This window comes from Myotis brandtii, unplaced genomic scaffold, assembly GCF_000412655.1.
Source record: "Myotis brandtii unplaced genomic scaffold, ASM41265v1 scaffold704, whole genome shotgun sequence".
In the NCBI taxonomy this organism is placed as follows: domain Eukaryota; kingdom Metazoa; phylum Chordata; class Mammalia; order Chiroptera; family Vespertilionidae; genus Myotis; species Myotis brandtii.
This window is the reverse complement of record NW_005370762.1, coordinates 721,570-748,959: the sequence shown is the minus strand read 5'-3', so window position 1 is coordinate 748,959 and position 27,390 is coordinate 721,570. Positions and strand designations below refer to the sequence as shown.

The window sequence follows — 27,390 nt, the reverse complement described above, 5'->3', positions numbered from 1 at the left end:
ACTGTGAAAGATATGTCACTTACTCATTACTTATAATAATTATGAGAAATAGGTACCTTTGCCACCATTTTACAGTTTCAGATGGAGATCGAGAGCTGATGTCACTTTCTCAAGGGCACAGCTATAAGGGCAAATCCGGTAGGTGAACCAAGTTCTATCTGAAGCGGAAGTGCGTGGTGTATGGCCTGGACCAAAGTCGGGGCTCTGGAGCCAGGCTGCCTCTTACTAGCAACGTGCCCTTTGGGCAAGTCATCTCTAAGCATCAGTTTCCTCACCTGTGAAATAGGGTTAATAATAGCACCCATTTCAGAGGGTTATTGTGAAGAGCAAATAGTATAACGCTGTGCATGTAAGGAGGTTTGCCCAGGACTTGGCAGAGTCAGTATTTCGGTTTGAAGAAAGGGTCGGACATGCATTTCATTTGGAACTAAAACAACATACTTACTTGATCTAATGAATCCAACCCAGGCAATGTGGGTTATTGGGGATAAACACGCGCACATATGCATATAAAACACAGAGCAACTCCCCATGGTTAAACCGGGAAAACAAACAAGCACTGAGCTGAATGTGAAGAAGGCAGGGTGTTTGGGTAAATTCCCTCCTGGGGAAAAGCACTGTCAAAGCATATTAAACCTGTTGTCTCCCAGAAGCCCAAACACAGGCAGACTCATGCCAACAACTGAAAGAACTTTCCTCCCTCTGCACACTAGATTGGCACTGGGCAGGTGCCAGGTGCTGGAAAGCTGTTCCATGGCCCGCGAGGTGTCAGTCCCTGTAGGTGCCCCAGCTTCCTCTGCAGATGATGGAATTCAAAGGCTTTTCATCTGCAACAGTCTAGGTCAAGGCAATGACAAAAACTTGACAAAGCCCCTGACAGCCTGGGCTTGAAGCCAGGTCTGCACTGGCATATGAACTGGGAGATCTGTTTTCAATCATACCCAGAAGTCTACCAACCACTACTAAGCGCAGCTCTAAGGAGGGGGGGGTCTAGGAAAAAGACTGTTCCCTTGATGATATTAGGTCTTGGTTCTTTGTTAATTATTTGGGGGCAAAACAAATTTCATCAATAAGACTATGAACTCCTTGAAGATAAGCGGCACGTCTGGTTCTTCAAAGAGTGATGAGTGCTACACACACGCAAGTCCTTAGTGATATTTGTTATTGAGAAACTCAGCAGGAATACAAGGGAGAAATGAAATGCAGGGCAGTATGCCTGGTACAAGTCAGACTCAAGAGAACAGTTGGTGGTCAACAGGCTATTGTTTCCTTGTACAATGCCTAGAATGAAGGGAGTGACAGGAAGTTCAATTTTGTATTGTACTCTCAGGCCATATTTGGAGTTCAGTAGTTCACATCTGGGGGCCACATTTAAGCGCCTGATAAGACTAACTGGAGCGTGTTCATCAAAGAACAACCAGAAGGATAAGAGAACTTGAAACCACATTTCAAATAAAGAATTTTTGGAGGAATTGGGAATTTAGCCTATAAAGGGGTATGAGCTCTGTTTAAAAACATCTGAAGGGCTAATATGGGAAATAAGGATTAGACTTTTGTTCTGTGGCCCTAATAGGTCCAATGAGTAAGGACTACAGTCCTTGGGGAGTGGACTTGGTTCAAAAGAAGAAATAATTTTGTAAGCCTGAGAGCGGAATACCACTTCCTATGTTGGGTTATAGTCTGTGGATGAAAATTGTAAACTTGAGGGCAGGAAATATGTTCTTCATCTCTGAATAATCAATAAGTATCCCCATTGACTCAAAGCAGGTGGTAAATGACTGTTTATTGGGTGGATGACTACATGAAGGGACAAGGTAACCTATCAGGTCATACATGGGCAGTCACTGTTTGTACTGAAAAAGAGGGCAAATTGCTGACTGGTGGGGATACTGCAGGCAGATTAAAGGTAAGCTGTATGACATCTTCCAAACCTGAAATCTTATGATTCTCTGAGTCATGGTGGAAGGGAACATGCCTGGACTTTATCAAGAAACTTGGGTTCTGCCCTAACCGGTTTGGCTCAGTGGATAGAGCATCGGCCTGCAGACTGAAGGGTCCCAGGTTCAATTCCGGTCAAGGGCATGTACCTTGGTTGCGGGCACATCCCCAGTAGGGGGTGTGCAGGAGGCAGCTGATTGATGTTTCTCTCTCATCGATGTTTCTCTCTATCTCTCTCCCTTCCTCTCTATAAAAAATCAATATATATATATATGAAAGAAGCTTGGGTTCTAGTCCTACACCTGCCACCAGCTTGTTAGGTGACCTTGGCCCTTTCTCTCGGGGGCTGTTTTTTCACATCCAAATTCACTAAATTTATTCAGCAAGTATTTACTGAGCATCTACTGTGGCTCAGGAAGTGTTCCAAGGGAAATGGATGGCTTGGGTGATCTTTCAGATTTAACATCCTGTGATCTAATGAATTAAACCAAATTGTCAGTACTTAGAAAAATGACACAAACAGATTAAGAAAAAGAAATCTTAGATCATCATCATGTTTAGGGCCTGAGGGAGAAAAAGAAAGTTTGTTGCTTAAGGGCAGGCTCCAACTTTTCTAACCTGTCCTCAGATAACTAGCCTCATATTATCATCTACCCTGCAAGAGGGGTCTCAGAGAGTCACCCAGGCTGAGAGAACAGGGACGGGACTGGGGAGCAGGTGGCTGGCTGGCTGCCTCTAGCGAAGAGCTCCCACATCTTTTCCCGGGGCTGTCGGCAGCAGCTTTGGCAGCTGTCAGAGTCCCTGCAGTTGGCTCAGGTTCTGCTGCCTTTCCCAGAGAACGCTGCGCATGCATCGCCTCCTCCCAAGCCCCATGAGCATATGCCAGAGGGGCCACCGAGACACACACATCACATGGTGATGAGGCGGACAGGTGCTATGCTGCTCAAGAGCATAAGGGCCTTCAAAGGAGAGGTGCTGCTCACATGTTTGTAAACACTTTTCCTTCCCTTATATATTCATCAATCCTTCACCCACAGCTCCTTCTGAGGAGCCCTGCTCTGCCCACAGTCCCTGCCTGGGTAGCTGGCACAGGCAGACCAGATGATGCCACCTCCCCACTCGCCTTAGGTGACTGGACCGGGATGAGCTCCTGACTCAAGGATACTAGATTCACATGCTGACTAACCGACACTCTATGACGTGGCCAGAGTCCCAGCCTCTAGTATTTGAACTGAAATGTGCCCAGGGAATGCAGCAGTGGGCCACACAGCCCATGAGAAGAAGAGAATGAATGGGGTCCCTGGAGCTTCCTGGACTTCCAGAGGCTTTTCAGTGTCTATTTTAGTCCCAAACCATGTGAACCTTTCAGAAACGCAGTCACCGCCACAGCTGCCTTTCCTTGAGGTTGCTTGAGTGTGGTTTTGCTTCTTGCAACTGAACGAATCCTAACATATCCATTCACCTGGACCTTATTGGGCTGTGCCTGGTAGTTTGCAGGCTTTGATGATAACTGCTAAGTGCAGGACTTAATGTTTCATTTTTATTGATTTCAGAGAGAGGGAGAAGGAGAGATAGAAACCTCAGTGATGAGAGAGAATCATTGATTGGGTGCTTTCTGTTTGTCCCCTACTGGGGATCAAGCCCACAACCTGGGTATGTGCCCTGACTGGGAATCGAACTGTCACCTCCTGGTTCATAGGTCAATGCTCAACCACTGAGCCATACCGGCTGGGCAGGACTTAATGTTTTTAAACCATTTCTACATGCAGTTTTATTTGACCCTTACAACAGCTCTGTATGGAGGAAGGGAAGGTGCTATGTATGATTCGCTGTTCTGTAGATGAGAACACGAAGGCACAGATAACTGGCTGAGGTTCATGCAGCTAATCAGTGGCAGGAATACCCTTTCCTACCCAACCTAGAGGTTCCTCCATCACACCCACTGCCGGTCCGATAATAACACATGCTGGTCCCACTCCTTCTGCCTTCAGTGTGTTAGGTACAGAGTGAGGACTACACAAAGGATACTGCCAAGACCAGGAACTTCCAAATAGCACCGATTTGGGTTTTGTTCACTGAAATTCTTGTTTTAAAACATACCTGCTAGCAATTGAAATGCAGTTCCGGCCACTCACAACCGTATCATGCTGGACAATAATATTGATCCATTTACTCATTATCATTCCTCCCTTAAAACGAGTATCTGTGGGCTCCGCTGTGCTGATGCCATCAGGGGGACCCAAAGTGTGGTCCCCATTTGAAAGGAGCAGTGGGAGGCTTTGGGCTTTGGAATAGGAACAGATCTGGGTCTAAACGGCAACTCTTCTGAGGGTGAGACTTAGAGTAAGTCACTGCATCTGAGATCTCAGTTTATTTATCTGTAAAATGAGAAAACCACGGTCCAATACCCTTGTTGTGAAGATTAAATAAAACCACTATATACATATATAGGTATGTGTATATGTATGCATATATATTTAGACATATACCTGGAACATAGAAGGTGCTCTGGAAATGTTGCTTCACTCCTATCTCTAGTATACTTTCAGTGGTCATCAAATTTTAGCCTGTGTCTGTCCCCTGAAGGGCGTGCAAAAGCATGAATTGGAATTTCTGATTTAACAGGTCTGGGTAGCGACCCAGGTGATGCTGATACCCTTGGTCTGGGTACCACTTTAAGAAGCACTGGTCTGGAAGAAAGGCTGAGACTTTAACACAGGTCCATTAAAACAAGCCAGAGAGGCCCGGCCGGTGTGGTTCAGTGGTTGAGCGTCCACCTATGAACCAGGAGGTCACATTTTGATTTCTGATCAGGGCACATGCCTGGGTTGCAGGTTTGATCCCCAGTGTGGGGTGTGCAGGAGGCAGCCGATCAATGATTCTCTCTCATCATTGATGTTACTATCCCTCTCTCCCTCTCCCTCTCCCTTTCTCTTTGAAATCAATAAAAAATATATTAAAAAAACACACAAAAAAACATACAAACCAGAAGACAGAAAGATCCCAACTCTGAAAGAATGCAAACACTTGTGGACCACATCCAAACGGGAGGGCTAGGTCCTCCTGGAGGTGGTATTTGAGTGGCTCTTACAGAGTAGGCAGCCTTTTGAAATGCAAAGCAGTTCTGGGCAAGGCGGGGGTCCAGTAAACCAGATCCAGAACAATAATCTCTGCTGCTCCCACGCAGTGACCTGCTGATCAGCATGCCAACTTCACGTCAAGTCTGTCTTCAGAACAAGTTATTTAAGAAATCAGTTTTTTAAAAGCTCAACTCAGCTGCTGGCTAGAGAGTTCCATCTAATGAGCATCACTTTGTGCTGAATAATTCTGTGCTGACAGACAACAACAGGGGAACAGACACGGGCTCTGAGGAGGTGGGGGGAGGGGAACTGCTAATTATTCTCCAATCATTTACCAGGGCTTGTTACCAAGCTCAAGATGGCTTGCAAACCAAGAGGAAACCAAGTTCCCCTTCCCCCTGTATGTCAGCACAGCCAGGACCGAAAACACCCAGAACTGTGTAAAAATGACTTGCGGGCTAGAACTCCGTGCCGGCCTGCACTCCGCTCAGACAATAGACATGTCTGGCTGGCGTAACCCCTTGCCTGGCCCACTGTGCCAGCGTCCTAAGTGGACTTCTGCCTCCAGCCTTGTCCCTTTCAGCCCAGCCCTGTCAACCACAGCTGTCACTCTGGAATTGTGTCTCTCCAGGTCACTGCTCCATAGCATCTAGCATAGCTCCATAGCATCACAAACCCGAGGCCTGTGGACACTTTTGTTTGCAAAGTATTTTAAAATTTTTGAATTCTTTGCCCGATTTTTATTTTATTTTTTTTATTTTTTATTTTTTAGGGAAAGTCCAGAGAAAAATCGTACTGGCTTTTCTTGAAAAATTGGGAAATCCAGTGTGGCAGCAACCTCCTCTCACTGAGGAGAGGCCCGGACCCTGGGGTTGACACACTGCCGTTCCTGCAGCTTCTTACGCTGTGGTCACCGCCTGTCCCCGAGGCACCTGAAGGTATGACCCTGGGCTGAGCAGTGCTTCCCAACACTTTTTCCAGTACCGTCCTCAGGCTGTTGCCATAGTCACATACCATCCGTCCTATTATTCGCTTGCTGTTTTTTTTTTACTCATTTATTTTCTCAAAACAGAAATTCGGTATCATTATGAAATAATGGCTTGACATACCTAATTATACTTTTTTTCCAGTTTACTAAAATAAATTCATAATTGTTGAAATAGAATCTGTCTCTATGATCTAAAATCATCTCAAGAACTATACTTTCGGGAACACTGGAAAGGAGGAAGCCCACATTTCTGAACCAGGAGTTTAAGGCTCCAATTTCCTTCCCAGACTTGTTCCTTTGCCACAAGGGTTCTCATGTCCACCTTTTGCTGCTGCTAAATTGCTCCCCACCCCTTCCTGAACCCACACAACCTTTCCGTGCAACTCCTAACCATCCTTCCTGGCCCAGTTTAAATATTACCTCTTCCATGAAGCCTCCCCAGATTACTTCTAGCAAGAGAGCTTTCTCTCTCTCTCACCTGAATCCTAATGGCGATTTAATTCGATCCTTCATGTATCACCCACTGCTTTCTACCTGGAAGTATAGTTATTTATGAATATGGCCCCTTTTCCCTAGCAGACTGCAAATTCCTTGAAAGGAAGGGATCCATTTCCAATTCGCCTTCTTGTCCGTGTCTCCCTGGTGACTGGCGTATGCCTTGTCTAGAGCAGCTACTCACTCAACACTTGTCAAATATCAAATAACAAAGAGTGACTTGATTTCTGCCTCCAATCCTGATGCTGGGCTCCTTCTGTGGGGTCTGGATGGCTCACTTCCTTCCTTTTTTAATTCTTTTCTTTCTTTTTTTTTCATATTTCACTTCTACACATTCTTTTTCAGGCCTGCAGCTTCGCTGTCATTTCTCTTCTCCAGTCCTGTTCCATCAGTTAGACACTGTATTGGGGTCTCTTCTCCCAAAGCAGTGCTGTGTGTTTGGGGAACATGCAGTAATAAAACTTTGCAGGGCCCCAAACCTGTTCTCTAGCAAGAGCTGTCATGATGGTTTCTGTGAATTATATACTTGAATTACTTCTTCCAGGACATAACACAATAATGTGATTAATAGGATGGACAAATTCTCAGACTCTGGTGGATCTTTCTTTACAATAATTATAATGTGTGTTGGCCTATCTCACAATGATTTGAACAGTATTTCTTCCTTATTTATCTGGTAGGTAACACTCAACATAATAACTTGGGTCTATATCTTTGGGCCAGAGGCCAAGTTAGACTTCTGTTGGACACCAAATCCTATTATAGATCATGGTAATGTAATTATATGTTCACGTTAAATATTTTATAGCTGCTCTAGCCACGGAGGCAGATCACTACCTCAGCCTCTAGGCAGAAACTGTCCAGTGACAAAAGCAAAGACTACATATCTTGCAAGAAACTGAGAAATGGTTGCTGTGTTGAAAATTTTATGGAACCTTCCAGCCCCTCTGACTCTAAGACACCATTGCACTAGCTTATAATACAAATGTGAGCGCCTGCCTGGCCCTGGGTGAAAAGAATGTGTCCTCAGAACCCTGACCAATGAAAGGCTGGCCTGTCCATGTGCCAGGGCTGTTTGCTGTCTACCGAGTAGGAGGTTTGGAAGCAGTCTACAGTCCTACTCCTGGCTGTCTGCATGCCTGAATGTCAAGGGCTGGGGGTTCCCTGTGGCTGGCCAGCCTTCCTCCTCACTCCCTGGTTCCTTGTACTTGTCCACGTGGCTGGAGTGTGAGCATACACCCAGGTGTGCTCAGTTCCTCAGGGCTGGATCCTGCCTTCGGCATCCTGTGACTTCAGTTGGCTGGAACTCTGTGACCCGTGACTGAGCGTGGACTATGCAATCAGACGGACCTGGGTTTGACCTCCAGCTCTGACTCACACTAGCTGGACAACCCTGGACAAATCATTTAGCATCTCTGAACCTTAAATGAACCCTGGTTTCCTTACCTATCCCACAGCAGGGCTGGGGAGTAACTGAGAAGGTGCATGTAAAGCACACTGCAGGGCTTGCAATAAATGTCTCATCAGTGGCAGGTAAAATGAAACCAAGTCAAAGCAAACCCATTTTGGACAGGCCAGGTCAGAGGCTGTCTGGCATAACAGGAAGAGCACAGGCTTGAGGGAGACCCTGGGTGTTCTCACCCCACTCTGCTACCTCCTGTGTGACCGTGAACAAGTCATTTCACCGATGTGTGTCCCACTTTCCTTGTCTGTAAAGGGGGAGTGACTATGACAGTGTGTACCACACAGTAGGTATTATAGTATTAGCAGCTGAGAGACTAAGGGAGCTGTGGACCCTTCCAAGTGCGTTAGTATTTCCTGGCTGTCCTCTGGCTGACCTCGGCTCCCTTCTCCATCAGGGGCCCTGGCATGCTGTGCGTGTGCGTATCTGGGCAGGACAAGAGGGAGCCGGCTCTCAGCCTGGGACAGCAGCAGCTAAGTCTCTAACTCCATCTCCACACAGTCCTGGCTTATATTATTAAGACACAACTAAGTCCATGTCGGATTATGTTTCTTCGCCCATATGGCACACTTCAACATCCTGGGATGTGCCCACACAGGAGTATGGGGACACTGAATTCTCTCTTCCCGTCAGCTCACACCTCCAAGGCTCAGATGGACCTTCTATAGACATCAGTCCCTCTTTCTGGGACAGATGAGTTGTAAAGGTCTAGCCTCTCCTGGGACCTCAGGGTCATTTCTCACGCATCCCTTCACACCTCGAACCCCTGGCTTCTTCCCTCTGTTACGGCTTACCCTGAGCACCCTGGCCGCACCCACGACACAGGAGGCTGGTTCTGCTGACTGGACCTGATCCATCGCTGCACCTAGGGAGTGGGCCCAGCAGAGCGCACACACACACACACACACACACACATGCATGTGCACACACACATACACGTGCACACGCACACTGGCCTGTATGAGAAGAGAAGCTGCACCTGCTCACTGTTAAGCTGAGGGTGATGGGGGCTAATGGAGGCTTTCTAGGATTTGAGGCTTTCAACGAAGGTGGTAGAAAGCAGGAAAAACAGATCATGACCTTCCCAGGGAACAGACCTCCCCAGCCAAGCCTGCTGCCTCCTCCTGGGAATGGGGTAAAAGGCCCCTGATCCTGACCCTGCACCTGTGGAGACAGTATCTCCGTCTTAGCCTGAGCGACTGCAGAGCCTGGCACCCGCCTCCGTTTCTGGCACTTGGCCAGTGTTCAGAGGACACAGGTGCATGTCCTTCCCAAGCAGCGGGTTTGAGGGGCTGCTGCGCTCGCTGGTCACCTGATGGTGCAGAGGGTTCAGGAGAGCAGCTTTGTTCACGATGGCTGAGGGTAGCCCCTCTTCTTCCTCAGACCCTGGGGAAATCCCATACTTCCCGCTCAACTGCCAGGACCGTAAATGAAGAGAAGGGCACTGGCCAGAGCATACTTTCAAAGACACCCTCTGAAAGTCAAAGATGGGCTGGGACGTTTGACCTCTCTCTCTTGCCCTCTGAGCTTCTTAGATTTCTAGTGCAGGTACGAGTTTTTAATAGTGAAGTAATACACTCAGACATCCAATAAGGTAACAATAAATACAACAATAGCCATCACCACCATCCCTTAGCACACTAATCTCATCTATCATCTCATTTAACTGTCACCCCGCACTTTTCAGATGAGGAAATGAAGGCTGAGAGAAGTGAGATGGTTTGTCCAAACAGTTCGTTACTGAAAACCTACTCTGCACGAGGTACAGGACTTTAGCTGATTTCATTGCTCCCTCCCCTGGTTGCCTCCCTCGATCTCCATGCCTGCTTCTGCCAGTGTGATTAGGGCTTTGGAGGGCCACGGTGAGGTCCAGGCCCCTCTGTAACCCCAGCTCCCAGCTCACGGCCAGGCGAAGAGCAAATGCTTGGGAAGATATAATGAAGGCACAGCCTCTGCCTGCTCCTCACAGCCTGAGTGGGTGACGAGAGGATGGCTCACAATGTGGCAAGTGCCTGCAGTGAATATATGGGTGAAGCCCAGAGGCGGAACAGCACCCCAGGGACCCCCCACGGAGGCAGTGTAGCTCAGCATTGGGGCTGGGGAGGGTCTCCAGGCAGAGATGGGCCCTGGAGTATTTTAAAAAAAAGCAGAGCACGTGCAAACGCAGGTGTTCTCGGAATTAGGTAGAGCGGCAGGGCTGGCATGCAGGGTGAGCAGGATTCAGGCTGTGAAAGGCACTCAGCTAATGGATGCAGCAACAAGCGACAAGAGACCTCCCTCGGCTTGAGCTGGAGGCCCCAAGGAGTGTCACTGTGGGCAAATCCAAGTGTAACTCTCTCTCCTGTACAGCCTTGTGAGATGAACACCAACCAGGTTGGCTGGAACTACAGGGCTGAGCCTACGGCTCTGAAAACATCTTCGTTCAGACCCTCCTCAGCCAGTCAACACGACTGCTTTGGGATTCCGATTCCAAGTACAAATGAAAGAAAACAAGATAAGAGCCCAGAGCATGTCAGGCAGATTCCGCTGTGTTATCTCATTAAAGCCTTCTGAGCTCAGGGAGGATAACCACCTTTCTCAAGGTCGCACAGCTGGGTGGCTGCAGAGCTGGAATGGGAACCTGCTCATCTCCCTCCAGAGGCACAGCCTCACCCTGCACTCCAAGCAGCTGCTCACCTGGACTTCTGTTCTGTGGCTCCTCCCTTCCTTTCTTCCTATCCAAACCCTCCTATGCCTTCTTGGTCACCCTATGCTGGAGTGACCCTCCTGGATGGTCTCCTCAAAACTCCCTTGACCCCTCACTCTGCACTACGTGGTCCCCCATCTGCTGTGTCGGTGCTCTCAGTGTTACGCCTTCTCTGGCTGTGAGACCCTCTGAGAGGAAAAGGACCCCAGACCTGCATGCATCTGTCTCCCCCGGGAACAGCTTAGTGCTTTGCTAAAAATAAATAAATAAATGTACAATCAATCCATATGTTTTTAAATTGATTTGCTTTTTATCAGAATTAGTTGGGCATACAAAGGTCACACTACATTTGGACAACTGTGTGACCTTTTGTGAGAACAGTAAGTATGAAAGCGTGGAAGGGAGTTGGGAATAACAATGATGTTAGCATCCGTGGTGCACTAGGTGGGAGCCTGCTCCACCTGCTCTGCCCCACTGCGGTCTGCTCTGTTTCCTAGGCCTGCTCCACACCCACTGCTCTGGGACTTCTCTTCACCCCCCTCACTTATAGAACTCCTTGTTTCCTGGACCCCCCTTCTGGGTTCCCCTTAAGGTTTTGGTGGAGTGCATTTCCCAGGAGCTCCCTGAGAAAAGGTGAATGGGAGGCATGATTTTAGGACTGTGCATTGCTGTAAACACCTTTATTCTACCCTAGACTTGAATGATAATTTGATTGTCTACGTGAGATGAAGGGGGAACCCTAAGGGTCCAGGTGCTGCTGCTCACATATCACTTAGACCTGAACTCATCCACATGTCAGCTCCAGGCCCACCCTTGCCCTCAGGCACCCACTGGAGCCTCCTGCAGAGGTTTCCTGGGGCTCTGCCCCTCCCTGGCATCACAGTCAGCAGGGCCCTGCACTCAGCTCTCTCCTGCTGCTGACTCAACCCACTTGCTCTTTTCCTGACTTGTCTGGATGGCCATTGTCTCTTATTCTTTGTGTCCTTGTGGGTTTGTTCCTCATTTGTTTGTTTTACATCATTGCTCTCATTATGGTGGGACTCCAGGAGGGAGATAAATAATACACTCAACCCCAAGTTCCTCTAGATAAAATTTGAGACAGTTTTCTAGTCCCTCTTTGCCGAAGCGCTCTCTTCCGTCAGCGTTAATAACAGCATACTTTCTGATAGCCACTCACCCCCACCCGCCTTTCCTGGCTCTTCCTCTGCCCATTAAATGCTGGTGGTCCTCAGGCTTCTGTCTAAAATCCTCCTCTCTTCCCACTCACCTTGCTCTCCCCATCAAATGCTTGAGGTCTCAGCTTAGATGTCATGTACTCAAAGTAAGTCTTCCCTGACCCTATCCCAATTAGGTGAGCTCCCCTTGTTCAGTGCTCCCCAAGACCCACCCCTCTCCTTCATAGCCCATCATCGTCACTGATCATTGTCCTCCCTCCAGGCTGGGAGCACCTCCAGGGCACGTCCCTGTCCACCTGGTCACAGGTGCCACCATTGCCTAGCAGAGGGCCTGGTGTGCAGAAGGTGTGGGAGAAACCCATACTGAATGCACGCACACTTGCAAGGATAAGTGGATGAGTGGGTCAACCCATCAAACAGACTTGGATTTAAACCCAGGCTTGTCCGTAGACTTGCTGTGTGACCTTGGACCAGTAAAAGAAGCTCAGCTGCTGTTTTTCCTAAAAAGCAACAATAATCCGAGTACCACCCTACCTCACTGGGTTGTAAAGAACAAAATAAAAATGAAAATCTGTGTGCCATTGTGCTGACTAAGCTGAAGGTCCTATACAACATAGCGGGCTATTACTGCCGAGGCCAACTCTGCTACACAGAAAATTCATGTCCGTTCTGGTCAAGGAGGATGCGGGGCACAGAACTGCAGGCTCAGGTTTCAAATCCCAGGATTCTTTCAAATACGCTTTCTTTCTTAAGGTGAATTCCACTGAGCCTTCTCCGGTGTCCTCTACCACCAGGCATTCGAGATGGAGGGACCACCCGGGCTCTTGTCTTTCACCTCAAGCCAAGCTGGTTTAGAAAGCATGGAGATAAGCCTTCGGGGTTAACGGGTTTCACTTAACGCATTCTTTAAAAAGTAAAAACAAAGCAATGAAAATATTTATATGCACAGAGAGCTGAAGGGACACGTGTGTCCGTTCACCTGCAGCGCTTAAGAAATGACACTGGCGGCAGACTTTGGTTCAACTTGGATCCTCTGCTGGTCCTCTGGATTGGCCCCTTCTATCACTTGCGCCAATTGTGGAGAACGGGAAACTTTTAGAGAAGCCCAGCTCTTAGGCTGACGAAAGCCTCCTCTTCCAAAGCCCCCATCAGCTAGTGCTGTGAAGAGCTGCATGAGGTTCAGACTCCCACGGCCACCCGACCAACACCCTGACCAACACCCTCGAAATGTCATTTTGGTTTCAACAGCAGGAAGTGGGCAGGTAAGAACGGCAGTGGTCTCAGAGTAGAAAGGCTTGAATTGAAGTTCAAATCCTGCTTCTATACTACTGAATTAGTCACATTACATTGTTATTAATAGATGTGCTCATATTTTTAAACATAACTTCTGTCCTATTTCTGGGGCTGAAAATTTTAAGTATTTCCCCATGTTTCATATTATTTTAAATGGTATTTTTTAAAATCTGTGATCCAGGAGTGAAGATTATATATATATATATGTTTTAATTCTCACCCAAGGATATTTTTCCATTGATTTTTAGAGAGAATGGAAGGGAGAGGGAGAGACAGAGAGAAACACAGATGTAAGAGAGACAAATCGATTGGTTGCCTCCTGTATGCACCCTGACCAGGGCCAGGAACCTGCAACCGAGGTACATGCCCTTGAGCAGAATCAAACACGGGACCCTTCAGTCCAAGGGCCAACGCTCTATTCACTGAGCCAAACTGCTAGGGCTACAATTATAATTTTTAATGTCTGAATGATATGCATTAAGTGAATATTCCATACTTGCTTATATGCTTTCTTCTTATTAGAAATTGTATTGTTTCCAATTTTTCACAACTGTATGCAATGCTGAGATAAGCAAGCAGCTTTCCCAACGTATTGGTTTATTTCTTTAAGCAAGACTCTCAGAAGTTGAAAATATGAACATTTTTATGATTTAATACAAAATGCCAATTTGCTTTCCCAAAGGGTGTATTGATTTACAATGCACCAGTAATATGTATGGGTACAGTTGCACTGTACCCCTTCAGGATTGGATATTAACCTGGAGGGGATTTCTAATTTATTAGGTAAAAATAAAGATACACAATTATTTTAATTTTCACTTCTTAGATTACTAATGAAGTTAAACATATTTCAGGTATGTTTATAGCATACTATATATTTTTGGAAGCTTTTTTACACTTTAGCCATTTATCTATGAGCTTTAGCTATTTATCTATGAAATCAATAATTTTTCCCACAGGATATGCACTTTAATATAATATAGATAGTAACTCTTCCTTGATCTCTCATAATTATTGCCAGTATTTTCCCAGTCTACCACTTTTCTTCTTATTTTTATAAGTCTTCTAAGACATATGGAAGTTTTACATTTTTAGTCTTTTGCTTTGTCAGTTTTTCAATGACTTTCAAGCTTAAAAGTCCTCTCTAAGTCAGAGATATGCGAATATTAGGTTTTACCCTTTTTTGGTTTGACTTTTAAGCATTTACCTCTTTAATCCATCTGGAATTTATTTGTGCATATGGTGTGAGGTGAAGTCTGAATCAGAGGGTAAAAACTCTAATTCCTCCAGGGGCCAGGCAGGTAAGTTAAAGGAGTGGGGCAGGTCAAATATAAGAAAAGGGAGGAGGTGGAGACTGTGTTAAATTACAGAGTATTTAATGGGGCAGAGGCTTGTTCCTGCAGGGATTTTGGTCTTCTAATTTGTAAAGGTAAACCATAACCCTACAGTTTTATGGGAAATTGTCCAATTTTTAAATATTGGGCCAACACTGTAGGCTACAAAAACTTTCTCCGTGTCTCTCAACCACATCTATCCCTCAGAATGCCACTCTGTGGAGTTTGCGTTAACCCGAGGTGTTCCAAGTTATTCCAGCAACATTTACTGATTAAACCTTTTCTTCTCCAATCATTTGCAATTCTCCCCTTTTCAAATATTAAATTTTTACATAGAACTGGCAATGGTTCTAGGCCATTTTCTTTCATTAGCCTGCTTGACTCCTATTCTCTTGTATTATAGATTTATAGTTATGTTAATATCTTTAAAGATGAGTACCGTTTCATTATTCTTTTTGCAATTTTTTCTATACTTTCATCTGTTTATTATTCCAGTTGAGGTCTTAAACTATTCAACCAAATCGCCTAAATTCCCTTTAGGATTCTGTCTGGCATTCTATTAACCTATAAACTGACATATTTAGAGTATTTCACCTTCTCATTGAGGAACATGTTATATTTCCTAATTATTCATGTCCTGTTTTATAGTTTGCAATAAAATTTCACAGTTTTTGTCAGACAGGTCACATATAGTTCTCATTAAGATGATATTTTAATTTTTATTGATTTATTTGACTGAGACATTTTTCATTATATTTCATAGCTGGTTATTGTACGTATATGGGAAATCTATTGACTTTTGTGAAGCTACCTCGTACCTCAGTTACAAGCTCTGAATCCTTATTAAGTAAAATAGTTTTTCAATTAATGTGTGTGTGTTCTCTAGGAATACAAACACATCCTTCACAAATACGTAGGGATGGCTTTGTCTGACACTCTTGTCGCTGTAGAATGTCTCGTATTGGTCAAAACTTCTAAAACAATGCCAACAAAAAATTATCCTTATTTCTTAGCAATTTTATGTATTTACTAGAGGCCCTGTGCATGTGATTCATGCACTGGTGGGGGGTGTGGCCTGTGGGGATAGGCCCACTGTGGGAGCAGCCGAGCAGCACTCCCATTGTGGGAGTGCACTGACCACCAGGGGGCAGCTCCTGCATTGAGCGTCTGCCCCCTGGTGGTCAGTGCACATCATAGCAACCGGTCATTCCACCGTTCGGTCGTTTTGCATATAGGCTTTTATTATATAGGATTTAAAAAATATATCTTTATCAATTTTAGAGAGAGAGGAAGGGAGAGGGATAGAGAGACAGAAACATCAATGATGAGAGAGAATCATTGACCAGCTGCCTCCTGCATGCCCCACACTGAGGAATCGAGCCCGCAACCCAGGCATGTGTCCTAACCGGGAATTGGGAATCGAACCATGACTTCCTGGTTCATAGGTTGATGCCCAACCACTGAGCCACACTGGCTGGGTTTCTAAGTGATTTTAAAGGGAACCTGTCTACCATTTAACCAGGAAGCATTGGAATTTGGGTAGAAATCTTTATTATGCAAAGAATTTTTTCATTTTCAGTATTATTATGACCTGGTATTGTCTTCAAAGGTGTTTTTCTTTTTTCTTTAATCACATATGGAACACCTAAGACCTATCTCAGCCCAGTGCAATCAAAAAGTGTTGGGCATTTGTACAATAAGTGTGAACCAGATGCACCTGGGCTCTGATTCTGTGTGACATGGAACATAGTCGCTGCCTTATCCGGAAAATGGGGATGATAGCTTTGACGGGAAAAGGCTGGTTGTGAGAATGAAAACGCACTAATGTAAACGAATCGTGCTTAGGGTAGTGCTTAGCACCTGGGAGAAGCTCCACAGACTTCACGTTCCTCCACTAGCATTGAAAAGAAAGAGACAAGGGTGGAACAACTTCCCCAATAAAAGCTTCCCCAAGAATAGCTTGCATTTACAGGCTTGAGAAAACTCAGATGGTATTTGTGAAAAATACCACCCCGGTCTTCCTGCTTTTGGATACAGGACTTTTTCTCACTTTCCTAAAATATACAGTCCATCCCTTGCACTCTCGCATGGATTCCTTGGCCTTTGACACAAATGAAAATAAAAAATCAGGCTGATATGTAATATGAACCAGGAATGAAACAAACTGTGCTTCTATTAGCCCCGAACATGAGCGCTGCTCAGATAAAGGCATGAACAAGCAGCTACTCAAACTGAAACCAGATGTTCTGAGGTTTCTGGCTTACGGCTTTTTATGACCCTTCATATAACACTCACAGTCCTGTCATTTCAACAGAGGGTCCACGGCTCCCTTTAACCAGCAAGAAACCTGCCCAAACCTCTGTTAGGTTTGCAACCACTAAACCTTTGCTTGATTGTAAAGATAAAGGCGCTCTTTCCACATGTAGAGAGATCCTTTGGTCCAAACTCTTTGGCCCAGAGAAGTGCCAAGGAGTGACAAAGCACAACCCCATGGTGTCCTCGGAGCAGAGCTGAGGTGTCCCCCATTGCCACAGGAAGGGGGAAATGAGGGGTGCCAGGGAAGTGGGTGCTGACTTGGGAGGGGCCTGGGTAAAGTGTGCAAAAGCCAGTGTAGCATGGATTCTGGAATCAGCCCGTCTCAGGCGCAAATCCTGGCTCTGTGCTAGTCCTTGTGGGACTGTGGGCAAGTTTGTTAATTTCTCTGAACCTTGTTTCTTCATCTACATAAAGGAAATAATTGCTCCTGCCTCCCTGAGGCTGTTACAAAATTTAAGTTAGATAATGTATGTATAACACTTAACACACTCCTCGGACCCTGTAAACACTTGAAAGTTATTAGCAACTAATATTGCCAATAACGAACAAACACTTGTATAGCACCTATCATGTGCCCCGCATTGTCCTCAGTACTTAACACATATTAATTCATTCTGCCCTCATAATTACGCCCATGAAGTGGGTACTAATTTTTCAGATAAGGGAATTGAGGCAATGATGGGTTATCTATCACAGTCAATAAGTGGTAGAGACTGGATATAAACCAGGCCACCTGGCTTCCAATCCACTCTTTAACCACTAAGCCACGTTACCGCTCTCTCTACTGCTGGATTACACCAGAGAATTGATTTGATTCAGTGCTGCCTTGAGGCTGCCTTTTCGTGGAAGGGAACACACAATCCAGGCCATAAAGGGCTTAGTCGGTGAGGCAGTCCATTTCTAGAAAACACTGCACCCTGAGATCAGTGCAGACCCTGTCCTGTATTCCACGCTCCTCCACCTTCACACTTCATCCTTTCTCATCTTCACCGCCCGCTCCTGTCCCACAGGAGGTGTCTCTCCTCCTTCCCTAGGTCTAGCCCCTCTGCATCTGCCCTTCATTCTGTCTCCCACCTCCTTTCATTAATCATCTCCCCTCTCTCCTGAGCCTCCCATCTTCTCCCCTGGCTCCTCTCCCACAGCTGACAACACGTTCAAGGCTCCCCCCACCTTAAATAAACCTTTCCTTGAACCTGCCTCCTCCTCAGGTTACTCAGATCTGTCTCCTTCCCTGCTCTGTCTAGAAGGAATTGTTTCTACTCCACACCTCTCACTCACTCTTGAACTCGTGGTGACCCCACTTGCACCTGTGACAGGAGGTGGACACTGCTCCGACTGAGGTTGCCAATGGCCTCCTAATGACCAATTCCAGCAGCTTCTTTGTCATCAGATCCCTACCTTTTCTCTAAAGCTAATCTCTATGTGTCTCTTCCCCAGTGCCCACCCTCTGAATGGTCGGGTCCCATCCTTGAGTCCCTGCTTCTCACTCTTCTACCCTCCCACCTGCCCCCTCTGGCATCTACACTGATGACGCCCACTGGGTTTCCGTCTCCAGGCCACAGCTGTTCCTCAAGTCAACACCTGGTTATCCATCTGCCTATTGGTAACTGCCAACAACTAACATCCACTTGGAAATCTCTTAGCAGCTCACATTTAATGTGAATTTGCCGTCTCCCTACTTCCTTTCCCCAACAAACCCACGTTTTCTCTTTACTTCTTAACTTAATTAATGACATCACAGTGCATCCATTCTGCAAGGTTGAAACCAGTCTGTAACGTCCTGGAATGCATCCCCTCCTTTACACAAGAGCAGTGGCATTTGCCCCAATCCAGGCCCTCATCTCTCATCTAACCCTGCTGGCTACTGAACAGTCTTTCAATGGTTTCCCTGTGTTAGTTTGAGAAACCAACCCAGTAGTAGATACCACTGCCAAAGATACCTGTCCAAGACCTGAGTCACACCACATGTGTGCTTAAAAATGACCCTGTGCTCCCCTCTGCCTTGAAAACCAGACTGCTGAGTTGGACCACAAAGACCTTCACCTTCCCAGGTTGGCCCCTGCCTCATTTTCTAGGCTCTTCTCTGGACATCACACCCTCATACCCTCTACCCACTCCCAGTGGACACAACAGACGCTCTCACAAAGGCATAGGCGAGGAAGGAGATGAGAAGAAAAGTGTGGGTATCTGAGTCAGACAGACCTGGGTTCAAAATCCAGCTCCTTTACTGGCTGGTGTGAAACCTCTGCTTAGTCATTTACACACTCTGAGCTCCACTTTCTTCTGGGGAAAAGTACCGACTTTGTCTACCTGTTGGGAGGGTCTGAAACAGTTTACATAAAATATTTAGGATAATACTTAGACATGGTAGGCATTGAACAAACAGTAGCTATTAATATTATTGATTTTCTCAAGTAGTTTCAGTGAGGCAGGGAGGAGTTTGTAAAGAATGTCAAGGTCTGAAACTAGAATGAAACATTTGAGGAGCTCCTTATGGAATCAGAAGCAGATCAAATGTCTAAGGACAGGTAACAGTGTCTTGTCCCATGTTTCCATGGTGTGAGCTGCAGCAGTACTGGCCTAAAATGACTGCGGGATTTGAAATGGTGTCAGAGTTGCTCTGGCCTCTGAATCCAGCAGCCTTGGAATGCACAGATCTCCCGGGACCGAAAGAGCATTCCCCAGCCGGGTGCCTCTGGCAGTGCCTGAACTGGCAGTTGTGCCCTCCTTCCTTCAGAGCTGCCCACAAGTTCATGTCCACAGAAGGTTCCAGGCTGCAGAGAGCACCTGTGATCATTTGACCCTTCCCCTTGGTGCTCACTGACCCTCTGATGGACAAATGACCTAACCTCCTCAGGCCTCAGTTTCTCATCCATAAGGTAGAAATAAAAATAGGCTGGTACGTAGCCCGTGGTTTGTACTTGACAAATATTTGTTGAATAGTGAGACTGTTGAGAAGAGGAGGGTTTGCCATGTTCAGAGTCCCGTTCCAGGCAGCTGGGCTCCAGGAGAAGGTGCTGGGATTAGATGCAGAAGACCTGGCTTCAGGTCCTCATGCGAGCCGCTGGCCATGGACTGTTTCCTCATTTCTAAAATGCAGAGAGCGATCCCTTCCTGCCTGGTCACAGGGACCACATCCATGGTTGGGCAGAGATAGTTACTATCTTATCTCAATGCCTCCTTTTTTCTTTTTAGTAACGCTTTTCCTATCATTCCTTTCTGCTTCTCACTTCTGTTTGGCCCCAAGCGGGTAATAACTAATATTTGTACACTGCTTTCCAGCTCACTGAGCGCTTTTCTCACAATAAGTCCTTCATGTCCCGCCACCTCCTCCTGCACCCCCGGCAGTGGTAGTGGCCTCCAACCTCCTCCTCTGGGAGCTTGCAGAAGCCCCTCTGTCGGAGCAGATCACCTCATATTAGAATTATTATGGGAAATTATCAGTGATGGTTTAATTTATAGCCCAGTTGACTGCAGGCTCTTTGAGGGCAAGGCTTCTGTTTTGTTCACTGATGAATCGCTAGCACTTAGCAATATAGATGCTTAGCAAATGTTGAATTAAAAACATGCTGAGAACTTACTATGAATCACATGTTTTCATGCCGGTGTCAGACGCTCTAGAGTGAGTTTTATTTTTTTCCAAATTACAGGTAAGTTAGGCGGGGCTCAGACTTATCCAAAGTCCCATAGCTCATAAACAGGATAGCCCGAATTCGAACCCAGGTCTGCTGACCTCCAAAGCCTTTGCCCTTTCTCTGGACCACACTGCCTCTCTGGCCACAGCAACAACCTCAACTATCTACCACCAATGCCAAGTCCAGCAGATGGTGTTACAGAACAGCAGGGCAGACATTTAACCATGTCCCACATACCAGTGGTGCTGTAAAGGGAAAGAAAAAAGATACCACCATGTGAGAACCCTCCTAAAGATGCTGATTTGCAATAGAAATGCTAGCTGGCAAGATGGGGATGAGCTGCCTTTAACAACTGAGAGAGAAAAGAGCGATCTATATAATAAAAGCCTAAACGACCGTTATGGTGAAACAACCAGAACGACTGATCACTATGATGTACATTGACCATGATCTATATAATAAAAGCCTAAGCGACCGTTATGGTGAAACAACCAGAACAACTGATCACTATGATGTGCATTGACCATCAGGGGGCAGACGCTCAATGCAGGAGCTGCACCCTGGTAGTCAGTGCGCCCCCACAGCTGGAGCGCCACTCAGCCAGAAGCCGGGCTTATGAAAGGCGAGCACAGTAGCGGTGGCAGGAGCCTCTTCCGCCTCTGTGGCAGTGCTAAAGAGCAGTGAGCTGAGCTGTAAGGAGCGAGCGGGCGAGCGATAAGGAGCAAGGGGTCCCGGACTGCGGGAGGGATGTCCAACTGCCAGCTTAGGCCCGATCCCCAGGGCCTCCCAGACTGTGAGAGGGTGCTGAAGGACGCCCCCACCCCCACCAGTGCACTAATTTCATGCACTGGGCCTCTAGTCAGAAAATAAAATTAAACCATCACTGATAAAATTTCTTCTGCTGGAAACTCCACCTGGATGGGCTGGGAGGAGGGGCTCCTTGGAGTCAGTATGGGTCAGGCTGTTCTTCAGAACAAGGCAGATGGGTCCCCTGCAGCTGCTGACAGCAGACATGTTGCTGGCACACTGCGGGCCCAGCAGGTGTGAATGGCATAATCTCTGAGACCCCATCTACAATGACAATTCTCTGACTATGAGAGTGTATGAGGACACACATATGTATGAGGATGTCATTTCGCACTAGAAACCTTGTTGCTAACATGTAAGAGAAAGAGCCTGGGCTTTGGGGTGCTAACCTCGCACTGTTATTTCCCACTTAGGAGATCTTGGCAAATAGTATGAGCTCTCCAAGCCTCAGTGTCTTTATCTATGATGTGGAAACACACATAATCTAACTTCCAGCTTGCTTTGAGAACTAAGTAATAATGCCCCCAGTGCAGTGCCTGGCACTGAATCAGTGCTCAGTCAGTAGACTGCTGTGGTTATGATCCTGGCTCTGCCACTTGGCGGTTGTGTGACCCTGGGCAAGTCATAGGTCTTCTCTAAGCCTTGGTTTTCTCATCCTTAAAAGTGAGATTTAAATAAGTGAAAGGTGTGTGAAGACTTGTGGCATAATGTATCCCAAAGTGGCAAAAACATAAACCAGAAGTGAGATGGAAGCTCTGGCTGCAGGAGGAGGAGGATGGCTAAAATGCTGGTGGAGGAGTCCTAAAATTCATGGATTCTTTCTACTGAACTTCCCACCAGCACATCCTTCCAGGCCCCTCCCACTCACAACCTCTGACCCTCACAATCTCCTTTGCCAGCTGCACGACATCACTCACTCCCAGAATGGACGGTTCCTCAACCCTTTTCTCTTCCTTTCATATCTGCCCTTAGGAAACACCATCTTAATTCCTTATTGGGGGGTTTGCCAATAAACTCCAAGGGTCAGTATACAGCTCAAATCTGTTCATTTATCTCCATGTCCAAGGCCTCCAGGCTGAGCCACGCCTAGACGACTGCCACAGCCTCCTGTGTCCAGCTATAGCAGAAGAAACTTTCCAATATGGAAATCAGGTCACTGTAGCTCCACCTCCCACAATGTCTTCCTGTTACCCTTGGGGAACATTAAAAAAACAAAAGGGAAAACTCTTCGCAGGCCATATGAAAGCCCTGTGCAGTCTCCTCCTGGCCCCTCTTCAGCCTTTCCTCATACCATTTGGCCCATTGATCCCCACACCCTACAATGTGATCATCTTCAAGTTCCTCCAACAACCCCAGCTCTTGCCTGTCCCAGGGCCTTTGCACATGCTCTTCCCTCTGCTTGGCAGATTCTTTCTCCAAACCTTCATCTAAACAGCTCCCCTTCCCACCCCTGCCCCAGCAATCCAAACTAGGTGGCCTGTTTGTTTCTCTAGAGTACCCTCTTCTTTTCCTTACCACAATGACCATTTCCCATTTACTGTTATGTAGCATATATAGAGTTGATGACTGTATGTAAACTTAAGAATCCATCTCCAGCTGTCTCAAGCGTGTCTATAAATTTCTCCAGGGCAGGAAGCCTGGCTCTTTTATATACCAGAGACACCAATGCCTGCTTAGGACATGGCATATGAAAGGCAGTTAGCAATCACCGGTTGAATCAGAAAGTGAACAGACACAGCGTCTAGGTCTGCCTGCAACCTCTCTGGACCTGCTCCTTCTGTCCATCCCCCTTAACACATCCTCTGAGGCCTAATAATAAAGGCCTTGCTCCCTGGGTGCTATAAAGAGACCGAGCCACGCCTTTGTCCCCTTCCTCAGTTACATGGATCATCTTCGCCGTTTCCTCAGCCTCACTGACTAGTCCGTGAGAACCTCCCCGGCCAACACCGTGTCTGCCTCATGGCTGCACATAAGTGCCCTGGCCAGGACCTGGCTCTCAGTGAGGAGCTCTCAGTGGGCACCTGTGGTCCCAGACAGACTCAGTGACGCCGGGACAGGCACTGATGACCCATGTTCACTTCCCTCTTCCTGAGAGGATGCAAATTTTGTTTGAGTGCCAACGTGGCAAGCTAAAAATACCCACGTTCTCAGATTTCCGTGCAGCTGAGTGTCCAAGTGACACAGCTCTGCCAGAGAAATGTGGGCTGCGTGCTTTAGGGAAAAGCTGTCTCCTTCCCCTTTCTTCTTCTTCCTGTCTGATATGCAGACACAAGTTCTGAAGGTGGAGCAGCGTCTTAGGGCCACGAGCATGAAGGCAGCAGCTGGCGCACAAGGGAGGAAAGAGCCTGGTTGATACCACCGCTGGGCTGCGGTGCCAGCCGTAGGGACACACCCTAGACTGAGAATGCACACGAACATGAAAACCCCACTAGCAGGAATCTTATTTGCACACGAAACATATTTCTAACTCTTCTCAGAGACCAGCTTTGTTGCTTGGTACCTACTACACCCTTGAGGTACCTTTTCTCCTCTCCTGCCCTTGTCCCAGGTCCCAGAAAATTCAGAAGTTTCAGCAGCGGAGACAGATCCTGGGGCGCCGAGGAGTGGGCTGTGGGCGGTGGGGATGCTGCCTGCCCATCGTCCTCGGGGGCAGGGCCAGCTGCTGTCAGGGCTGGCCTCCCGTCTGCAGGTGCAGCTGGGATATTCTGAGCTCTCCTCCACTGGACAGGTTTTTGGCCACGGTTTATCTCCGATGTGCTGACTTGAGCTCGCCCTCAGCCTATAGTTTCATCCCACTTTTACCAGACTGCTCCAAATAAGTCCTGCTTTCAGGGACAGGTGAATCCACAGGGCACTTTTCCAAAACAGTATTTCCCGGAGAAAATTCACAAAGTGCTGCCAATGTCATTTACAAGAAGGTTAACCGATTACCAAGAGACCTTGATTGCTCATCGCTGCATGATATCTTATCATTTGGAGGAAGGGAATATGAAGATTGGTGAAGGCAGAGCTTCTTCAAAACTGGAAATCATTCCTAATCACTTTTCTTAGTTTCTTCTTGGAAGTAGTGCAGGTTTTTACACAAATTACCGTTTAGAATGTCCTGGATTCTTCTCTCCAGATCCTTGCCAAAGCACTCAGAGGCTAATGAACAGTAAGTGGTCTAAAGCCAGGGGCATATAGAAGTAGCAGTCCAGTGGGCTGTGGGAAATCATAAAGGGCCCAATTTTGATGACCTTGGAAGATAGAGGGTATCTATTCCCAGCTAGGAAAAAGAGGACTGGACTGCAGGAGCAGCAGATAAAGACACCACTAATGCCATTGAACCAGTCCTTCTGTCCTTCCTGGCTCCCCATTTCCCGCCTTTTTTATTTTCTCATGATATCACAAAGCTCAATCCCAGTAATCTCTTTTGGTTACATAAATTAATGAGCTCTTGTAAACCCTCTGGCTCTAATCAATTTAGTCCTTGCTCCAAAGCCTGCAGAATGAACTTGTTCCTTAGGGCGACATTCAAGGCTCTCCCAGATGGCTCACATCTCCCCTTCAGGGCCTCCTGTGCTCTAGTCAAACAGAACTGCTGGCTCCTTACAGCCAGCAATTAATTTCTGCCTACCTGCCTTTTGCTCCTGCTGTTTCTGCTGCCTACAATGAACTCCTCCACAACTTCCCCTCCCATTTTTCTTCCTTAAATGTGAGGATTCTACCCACCCTGTAAGGTCCCATCAAATGCCAATTCCTCAGCAAGCCCTCCCTGGCCCACCCACCCAGACACGCCCCTGCCTTCCTTCCATCCTCATGGAGCTTTCACCAGTGACTCCAGGAGTGACCTTTCTTTGTCCTGTCCTTGGATTAGAGGCACTTACTGTGTAAATGCTTCTTCTCCTTACTCTAGACCAGTGGTTCTCAACCTTCTGGCCCGTTAAATACAGTTCCTCATGTTGTGACCCAACCATAAAATTACTTTCGTTGCTACTTCATAACTGTAATGTTGCTGTTATGATAGTTCCTCATGTTGTGACCCAACCATAAAATTATTTTCGTTGCTACTTCATAACTGTAATGTTGCTACTGTTATGAATCGTAATGTAAATATCTGATATGCAGGATGGTCTTAGGTGATCCCTGTGAAAGGGTCGTTCGACCGCCAAAGGGGTGGCGACCCACAGGTTGAGAACCGCTGCTCTAGACCATGAGCTACTTTTGCCAGAAACCATGTCATACCTTCTCTGTATCTCCAACCAGAGAAGGAGCAGGAATGCCATATTTGTCTAGTCCCTGGACATACTATAGGTTGATTTACAGCGACTGCCTGGGCATGAGCAAAAGGATCTTTCTCTTTAATTAGCACGAATGTCCTCAGACCAGAGCACATTCTTCATAAAAATTACCAGGGTCAATGTTTTCTAACAATGATTCTCACTTATTTTTTCTGGGTTTCCAAATCCACTGTGGGTGTCACCTCTGTTATCTGCCACAACGTCAGGTTGATCTGTTCTTTTCTGTTTCAGCATCAACCAAAATTAAAAGAGAAGATGCTATCTGGAGACCCAAACTGCTGCAATACTGACTTGTCAGGTCTTAGGGTTGCAAGCAATGCATATGAAGATACTTTTACTTGAAAAGTTTTGGATGCTGTGATATTTTTTCACGGTCTTTTTAATGGCTTCTCAAGAAAATTTCTTGTGTTGGTGTAAGATGCTTGCAAGTTAATACAGGGGAAATTATATTCCGCATAATATAAATGGCAATAAAATATTTAATAGTATTATTGGAAATAGTAAGACACTGTAGCATAGTGTGGAGAGCGAGGGATTTGGAGACCAAGTTTCCACCCTAGCTCTCTGCCTTTACTAATTGAGACTTTGGGAAAGTCAATTAAATTCTTTGAGCCTCAATTTCTTCATCTTTAATGCTGAGGTAAAAATACATACCATCTAAGGTCTTGTGAGGATTAAATTATATACAGAAAAGAGTTAAGTATGGTCCCCAACACACAGTAGAAACGCTCTAAATGTTTGCTACATGGCAGGAACCCTCGTGCACTGTTGGTGGGAATGCAAATTCATGCAGCCACTATGGGAAAACAGTATGAGGCTTGCTCAAAAAATTAAAAGGAACTGCCTTATTACCTAGTGATCCCACTTCTGGGTAAATATCCAAAACACTAATTTGAAAGAATATATGTACCCCTATGCGCATATATTTGGCTTTATTTACAATAGCCAAGATATGAGAGCAACCCAAGTGCCCATCAATAGATGACTGGGTAAAAAAGTGGTGGGACATATATACAATAGAATATCACTCAGCAGTAAAAAATGAAATCTTACCATTTGCAACAGCATGAAGGGACCTAGAGGGTATTATGCTAAGTGAAATAAATCAGACAGAGAAAGACAAATACCACATGATTTCACTTATATGTGGAATCTAAAGAGCAAAACAAACAAGCAAACAAAACAGAAACGAACTCATAGATACAAAAACAGGCTGATGGCTGCCAGTGGGAAGGGGGTTGGGGGACTGGATGAAAAAGGTGAAGGGATTAAGAAGTACAATAGTCACAGGGATATAAAGTACAACATAGGGAATAGAGCCAGTAATACTATAATTATACTAGAGGCCTGGCGCACGAATCCGTGTGCCAGTAGCTCGCTGCTGCCCTCCAGTAGCTCTCCGCCTGCTGCCCTGCCTTCCTGTAGCTCCCTCCACCCCCCATCATAGCTTGCTGCCCTGCCCCCTCCTGTAGCTCTCCACCGCCTGCTTGTAGCTCGCTGCCCCACCCTCCTGCTGATCCGTGATCCGGTTGTTACACAGTCGATCGTTATGTAATGACCATTTGCATATTACATCTTTATTATATAGGATATGGTGTTAGACGGGTACTGGAAATATGGGGTGGGGGGAACACTTTGCAAAGTATATGATTGTCTAACCACTCTGCTGTACACCTGAAACTAAAACAAAATAATATTGAATCAACTGTAATTGAAAAATAAAATTAAAAAATAATAAAAATGAATACTTGCTGCATGAGTGAATAGGTGAGAACAGAAGTAAGTGTAATACAGAAAAAAAGGGGGGTTGATTCTGGGAAGGAGGCAGATTGCTAAAGAAGGAAGGTCACAAACTTTGGAGTCAGACAGAGGCAAATTCAAGTCCTGGCTCTTCTCTTAGC

General features: G+C 46.3%; 1 protein-coding gene across 6 annotated transcripts in view; it reads right to left on the bottom strand.

Moving 5' to 3' along the window:
- The window catches only part of TENM4 (teneurin transmembrane protein 4), a 384,882-nt gene that overhangs the window by 152,605 nt on the left and 204,887 nt on the right, over window positions 1-27,390 (bottom strand). The gene's annotated exons all lie outside the window — the stretch shown is intronic.